We start from the raw sequence: 8,518 nt of genomic DNA on the forward strand, positions 1-8,518 counted from the left end.
GAGTGGCAACAAATCCCTATAGAAGTGCTATGGTATTAGATTGGAGGGATCCTGAAGGATGTGAAGGAACTATACAGCCCTATGTATTGGATCATCTTCCCGTAAATTTATGGGGAGGAGATGTTCTAGATCAATTAGGATTGACATTAACAAATAACATCAATCCTAACGTGCCCACTACTAGGGCTAGACAAGGCTTTAGGAAAGAAAAAAGATTAAGAGAACAAGAACAAGGTATGACAGCACCAATTCAAATAGATCAAGAAATAAATAGACATGAATTGGGGTTTCAGAAAGGGCCACTGAGACAATCAAAATTACTTGGAAATCAGCAAGACCAGTGTGGGTTCCTCAGTGGCCCCTGACTAAAGAAAAGATACAAGTAGCCCATGACCTGATCAAACAACAATTTGCGGAAGGACATATACAATCTTCCATATCTCCCCATAATACTCCCATTTTTGTCATTAAAAAGAAATCTGGTAAATGGAGATTATTACAAGATTTAAGAGCCATTAATAATGAGATGGTTATTATGGGACCTGCTCAATCAGGGATTCCCCAATTGTCTGCTTTACCAAAAACCTGGTAGGTTTTAGCTATAGATATTAAAGATTGTTTCTTTTCAATTCCAATTCATCCCTAGGATAGTCCACATTTTGCATTTACTATCCCTGCACTAAATCATGAAGGTCCTGATCAGAGATATGAATGGAAAGTACTCCCTCAAGGGATGGCTATGTGTCAAATTTATGTTAATAAAGCAATCCAGCCACATAGAAATCAAAATCCTGAACTACAAATATTTCACAATATGGATGATGTGTTATTGGCACATAAAGATAAAAACACATTGCTAGAATGTTATGCCACACTTACAAATTTATTAAAAAATTATAATCTAGAGATAGCAATAGATAAAGTACAATTAAATCTTCCAATTAATTATTTAGGAGTTCTATTATCCTCAACCATGGTCTGTCCACCAAAAATTCAAATACAAGTAGATCAACTCAAATCACTTAATGACTTTCAAAAGTTATTGGGAGACATAAATTGGATAAGGCCTTATCTAGGCATACCAACAGGAGAGTTGGGACCTTTATTTGATATTCTAAAAGGTCCATCAGATCCAAATTCACCCCGCATGTTAACACCTGAAGCAAGAAAAGCATTAAAAATCATTGAGACATATATGGAAAATATGCATTTGGATAGAATTGATATAAGTTTGCCTTTATTATTTATTGTACTACCAACAAAAAATATTCCTACAGGAGTATTTAGGCAAGAAGGTCCATTATTGTGGATACATTTATCTTATTCTCCTAACACTATTCTTACTAGATATCCTGAGGCTGTAGGACAATTAATACTCAAAGGAATAAAAGCAGCAAAGGGAGTGTTTGGGATTTCTCCCAATAAAATTATTACTCCATATACTATGGATCAAATTGATGAGTGAGCTAATGAGTTAAATACTTGGGCAATTATCATGTGTAAATCTAGTGTTTCATTTGATAATCACTTACCATCTAATCCTTTCTTGTCTTTTTGGTCTAAGCATCCTGTAGTTTTTCCAAAAATGACAAGAAAAACCCCTATCATGAATGCTCCAAATATATTCATTGATGGGTCAAACAATGGTATAGCAGCAGTAGTTACTCCTGATCAAACTTACATTTTTAGTACCCAAACAATCAGCTCAAAATGTAGAGCTTAATGCAGTATTACAAGCTTTTATGATGTTTAAAGATTCTGTATTTAATTTATTTTCTGATAGTCAGTATATAGTTAATGATATAGTATCCCTTGAAGATGCTGGTAGGATTTCACCTTCTTTTACTGTTTTCTCTTTGTTTTCCACTATACAAAGTCTAATCTGGGACAGAAAAGATCCATTCTTTATAGGACATATCAGGGCACATACAGGATTTCCTGGAGTCCTTAGTTTGGGCAATGACCTAGTAGATAAATCTATACATGACATACATATTTTCTCCACAATAGAAGAAGCTATAAATTTTCATAAAAGGTTCCATGTCAATGCTAATACTTTACAAAAGCATTTTAAAATAACTAAAGAACAAGCCAGACATATAATAAAACAATGTCAAAATTGTGTGACCTTTTTACCACAAGTTAATCTTGAAGTCAATCCTAGAGGATTGATACCTAACCATATTTGGCAGATGGACACACTTGCCAGAATTTGGAAAATTAAAATATTTGCATGTTACAGTTGATACTTCTTCTGGATTTTTGATGGGCTCCCTTTATGCCGGAGAAAAAACTAAAGATGTTATAGCTCATTGCTTACAAAATTTTGCCACTGTGGGCGTTCCAAAACAGTTAAAAATGGATAATGGTCCTGATTATACTTCTACCTCTTTAAACAAATTTGCTCATCATTTGGCATTACTCATATAACAGGAATCCTATACAATCCACAGGGACAAGGCATAGTTGAAAGAGCTCATCAAACTATTAAAATGTACTTATTAAAACAAAAGGAGGTAATTGGAAAGGGATATATATCCCCCAAAGATAAACTTTTACTCTAAACTTTTAAAATTTAGATTCATCAGGGCTTAGTGCTGCGGAAAGACATTTGTATCCAAAAAATGTACATAAGCCTAAGGTACTTAGGAAAGATATTCTAACAGGACAATGGAAAGGTTCTGACCCAGTGATAGTATGGAGTCGGGGTCTGTCTGTGTTTTTCCACAGGAGGAAAAGCAGCCGATTTGGATTCCAGAGAGGTTAACCAAAACAATTTCTACAGACCAAAGGAAGATGATTTGACACAAATCCATAACAGCTGATATCCAGAATTCCAGCTTGGCTATTCTTACATATGCTACAGTGATTAACCAGGATGCTTTTTTCAATATATATTTTATTATTGCTTTTTCCCACATCATAAAGTTCCATTTTATTTTTGAGCTCATACAGACCTAGATTAATGTTTTTCTGATCAGTTTTATTTTTTGACTATGGAGTTTTTAAACATTGCAATGGAGATTTCACCTAGGTAAATCTACAAGGCCTTTATTATTGTCTTATGTGTTGTATGTTACGAGTGCACACTTCTGTTTTGTGTTGTATGTCTGTATGTGCATATGTCCATATATGATATATGAGGAGCGCTCATAAATATATGGATCCAAAATTTTTTTTATTATTCACGTGATTTTAATGGTTTAATTTAATTTGGGTAAACAGCTGTTGAAGACTGTTTTAATATGTGTACAAATAAGCAGGTTAACAGATCTATTTGTTTACTTTAACCTTTCCTTTTCATTATATTTAATAATTCTGTTCAGGATAATGTAAATTGTTCTAAAAATTGTTTTCTTAATACTTGTTGAAATGTTACATTTTTTTTTCTTAACATCATTGTCATAATCCCTATTTTCATCCCAGTGCGGTTGAAGACAAAGATGAAACCAAACTACAACTTCTTCAATAATTACCACAACAAACTGTATAAACTGATGCATCAATGAATAATAACTCAACAAGTAATGTTCAATCACTGAGTCGATTTATTTTAGGAGAAAATGGACATATTGATAGATTCCTCCACTTTGAACTGCTTACAAAACTTGCCTGGAATATGTATCACTTGTATGCATTGTGCTCTATTTGTTGATACATCGAATTATGGTAGTGCTGGCGTATCTTAGCTGATGTGTCACCAGTGTTACATTTTTTCCTAAGGAGCTGTCAATTAACTTGATGTCATGGCATTTCTGTATCCTCCTCCCTTCTACTAGTGATGGTCTAATTTGGGGGACCAACTGAGGTGAGGCAAAGAACCTCACCCCCCCCACCAGCACCAAGGCCAAATTTGGGGGCCAACAGAGGTGAGGCAAAGAACCTCACCCCCCCACTGGTGCATAGGCCTATCCACAGGTATGGCTATATACTGGACCGGTAGTCAGTGACGGGTATGATTCAGTTGCAGTGGTATCAACCTAAGACAGGAGGCTGATGCCTAGAGGTCAGTTTTCCAATGACGGGTAAGAACCATATGTTGAATTGGACATACCTAACAGGCACGGTCCCTAGCCACATTGCCTGTTGCTTAATTAAACAGAAGGGGGCAGATGCTAAGAGCCACAGCCAAGGAATATGATGCATGGCACTTTGGGTTGTAAAGTGACACCAGCTAGCCATTGAGATGATATGATTATGTTAAGATTTATATTCATAAGGATATTGGACTCCTGCTGTTCACCTTGGCCTGCTATGGGACTCCTGGAGAGTTCCCATTGCTTGGGGAAGGACAGTAGAAGGGAATTCTGGGGAAGTCCTGGTCCCCCAGTTCCAGTAGAACATACGGCGTGTGTGGACCCTCTTGCTTCCCAGATGTGTACGGGGTATTGGCGGCATTTTCAAAAATAAAGTTTTGTTCCTGCTTGAGTGGCTGGTAATTCTGTGCCCAGCCAGACTGCGGCAAAAAATAAAAATGATGCTGGAAATATACTTCTCAGTATTCATTTGTGAGTCAAGCAAGGCAGGCTGTTTCCTGCTGTTGAATCAAGTAAATGATGTTTGATTAAAGCAGCTGAAGACATGTGCCCAGAGAAAATAAAGTTGCCTAATATCATATCCCATTCCAAAATGAGTACACTCTAATTTTAGTTCAGGTATTCACAAGAACTGTTATAAATTAGTGTTATCTTTGAATCTGTTAGTAACATTAGGAACTTTTTTTCTTACTTGTTGACAACATCTGAATACTATTTTGTTCTTGCCACTTCTACTGAAAGCCTTAAAACTTTTAATGTCTGTCCCAGCCAGTAAGGTTTGTCTTACCTTTATATAAACTCACATTTCCTTACTGTACATAAAAGGTTGTGATCTACTCTATGATTATGTATTGCAAAATTCGAATTGTTCTTGAAGTGGTCAGATGTGATATTTGCAAGCTGGCTCTGGTGTCCTTTTAAGTTTGTGTTTTTCAAGTATTCTTTGTGTAAATCTTTACACTGTGGTACAAGATGTCCCACATCTAATCTTTCCTGCCCCACCTCTGCAATCAGCCATTGCTGTAGATTCCTCTCAGGCCGTCTTATATGCTAGATGCACATAGCATTGTGTGGTTGGGAAGAAGGGAACTAAAATGCTACCTCTCATTCCTCACAGAAATAGAAAAAGCAATTATGAAATGCATCTGGAAAAATAAGAGACACAGATATCTAAAGCAATCTAAGCAGGAAGATTGAAACAGGTGGTATGGCTATACCAGAACTTAAACTATACTACAGAGCAATAGTAACAAAAACAGCATGGTACTGGTACCAAAACAGGCTGGTGGATCAATGGTACAGGATAGAAGACAAAGAGACTAATCCACAAAATTACAACTACCATATATTAGACAAAGGTGCTAAAAGCATGCATTGGAGAAAGGATAGCATCTTCAACAAATGGTGCTGGGAAAACTGGAAATCCATATGCAACAAAATGAAATTGAATCCCTATCTCTCACCATGCACAAAAGTTAACTCAAAATGCATCAAGGATCTAGGAATTAAACCAGAGACTCTGCATCTAATAGAAGAAATAGAAGGCCCTAATCTCCATCATGTGGGGTTAGGCCCCAATTTCCTTAATAAGACACCTATAGCACAAGAATTAAAACCAAGAATCAACAAATGGGATGAATTCAAACTAAAAAGTTTTTTCTAAGCAAGAGAAATAATATGTGAGGTGAATAGGGAGCCTACATCCTGGGAAAGAGTTTTTACCCTCACACATCAGATAGAGCTCTAATCTTTAGGGTATACAAAGAACTCAAAAAGCAATACAACAACAACAACAACAAAAATAACCCAATCAACAAATGGGCCAAGGACTTGAACAGACACTTCTCAGAAGAGAGTATACAATCAATTAACAAATATACGAAAAAATGCTTATAATCTCAAGTAATCCGAGAAATACGAATTAAAACTCCTCTAAGATATAATCTCATTCCAGTAATGATGGCAACCATGATGAAGACAAACAACAAAAAGTGCTGTCAAGGATGCCAGGAAAAAAGGTACACTCATACACTGCTGATGGGACTGCAAATTGGTGCAGACAATTTGAAAAGCAGTATGAGATTCCTTGGAAAACTAGGAATGGAACCACCATTTGACCCAGCTATTCCTCTTCTTGGACTATACTCAAAGGACCTTAAAAACAGTATACTACAGAGACACAGCCATATCGATGTTTATAGCAGCACAATTCACAATAGCTAGACTGTGGAGCTAACCTAGATGAATGAATGGATAAAAATAATGTGACATATATACACAATGGAATATTATTCCACACTAAAAATAATAAAATCATGGCATTTGCAGGGAAATGGATGGCATTAGAGCAGATTATGACAAGTGAAGTTAGCCATTCCTCTCTCAAAAAAAAAAACCCAAATGTCTGATATAAGGGGGTGACTCAAAATGGGGAAGAGAGGAAGAGCATGGGAAGAAGATTACCTCTACATAGGGAATAGAGGTGGGAGGGAAAGGGAGGGAGAAAGGGAATTGCATGGATGGTGGAAGGAAACCCTCATTGTTATACAAAATACATGTATGAAGATGTGAGGGGAAAAAAAGAATAGCATTACCCTAGATTAAGTAGAGAAAAGTAGAGAAAGGAGAGGAGAGGGATTGGGGAGATAGGAAGGATAGTAGAATGTAACAGGCATATTATTACTGTGTGTATATATGTGACTGCATGATCAATGTGATTCTGCAACCTCTACACTCAGAAAAATGAGAAATTATATCCCATCTGATTTAAATGTATGATATGTCAAGGTCATTGTACTGTCATGTGTAACTAAGTAAAAAAAATGCTGCCTCTGCTCATGGAAGCACCTGTCTTATTCACTTGGCTGTTATTACTGACTGGTCTAGATGTCTCACAGCTGGTAACTATGGGGAGTCAGGGAGAAAAAGAGGGAGGAGAGGAATGCAAAAGAGTCCAAGAACCTGAAAAGACCCCCTTATACATTTGGTTCATTAAAATTTGTATCATGAAAGAAATTCTTATTGAGCTTGTCATAATAATAGTCTACTCCTATTTCTACACTTCACAGTGTGTTTATCTTCACAAAATGGACTATTTCAGAAACACAGACTTACTTGTCAAATCTCATGAGGAATAAGAGACAGGTTTAATATTTACAAACTGAAATTAGCCTCAGATTACACCTTACTTTCTAACCAAGAGGTTTTGTACATTGAAAAGATTCAAGGTCTCCCCTGGGATCAAATTTTGTATTTAGTGAGAACTTGAGAATGATTAGAGAATAAATATCTAAGAGCAGCTTGTATGAGCAACAAAAGACTGAGGAATGACTCAAAATTCCATGAGAGGTGTTAGAACAGACCTGAGATAAATAACAGTTATGGTGGAAAACAAAAAGGTAATATCCACCATTAAAATAAACAACAGGACATTGATTAGAAAGGGTAACTCTCTGTGTACTGGAAAACAAATTTATGTTCTTAGTGATTTTATATAACCGACTTGCAAGTTTATATAACCCACTTGCAAGTTTATATAATCCCTAGAGCCTTCTGCAGCGACCAACAGTTAAGCAACAGAAGAAACAAACTTCCTGAGATTATGCAAGAAAACACCTGAAGAATGGTCACCATCCCCTGAGATGGGCTGCAAAGACAGACTTAACCATCATTCAAGTACAAGGAAGCTGCCTTGGAGATTTCAAATGCATCCTTGTCTTTGTTTCATAATTGCTGTAATTCAGTAAATGTGCCCTCTCTTCTCCTAAAGGTTTTTAAGTATCTCCAAAGATTTGATCCCTTTAAAGAACCAGGGGTATGCTTTCTCCAGTGTCAACAAAATCTTACTCAATTTATAAGAGCTGAGTTACTCAGGTTCTAGTACACTACTCACTGGCCAAAACAAACTCTATAGAGACTATTGATTCCTCAATGACAGAGCAGTTCCTGTCAGCCTAAAATTTTTGTGAGAGCTAGTTTTTCTTCATCAGCTGATCTCAACAGTGAGTCTAACAGAATAGATTCTGAGCCACTGTCAATTCTCACCCGCTTTTGAATGAGAGATTACTATCTGTATTTACCTCTTTTTCTCCCTAATTATCTTATGAACACCCCACCTATTTTCTTTGGGACTTCCATGAAGGTATAAGAAGGAGACACAGACAGGCTTGCTACTTATATAATCAGCTTCTCCTACATGCATCAAAGACATGCAAACTATACTGAGGAGCCAGTGAGCACCTACCTGAATCCTCCTCACATACAGCTTTGTCCATTGCTTCTGTGATACCACAGGTTTTAAATTTCTTTCTCCCCTTAGACTGAAAGTTGAGTGATTAAATATAATAAACAAGAAAATAGAAAAATTTCATCCAAAATGTTTGTAGACACTGCCTGATGCTCTTTCTCATCACCCAGAGTTTCTGGAATACTTGGTGATATTTCAGGGTGTGTGTGGTGGTGTTATGGGCTGATAGGAGGGA

General features: G+C 36.6%; 1 long non-coding RNA gene across 1 annotated transcript in view; it reads right to left on the bottom strand.

Annotated features, from left to right (window-relative positions):
• LOC144366077 (uncharacterized) overlaps positions 1-8,518 on the bottom strand; it is a 36,022-nt gene extending 27,504 nt beyond the window's left edge. Inside the window, exon 1 of the long non-coding RNA XR_013424928.1 lies at positions 8,281-8,518. This is a non-coding gene — a long non-coding RNA (uncharacterized LOC144366077). The remainder of the gene's footprint in view (positions 1-8,280) is intronic.

Source organism: Ictidomys tridecemlineatus, chromosome 8, assembly GCF_052094955.1.
Source record: "Ictidomys tridecemlineatus isolate mIctTri1 chromosome 8, mIctTri1.hap1, whole genome shotgun sequence".
Classification (NCBI taxonomy): Eukaryota; Metazoa; Chordata; class Mammalia; order Rodentia; family Sciuridae; genus Ictidomys; species Ictidomys tridecemlineatus.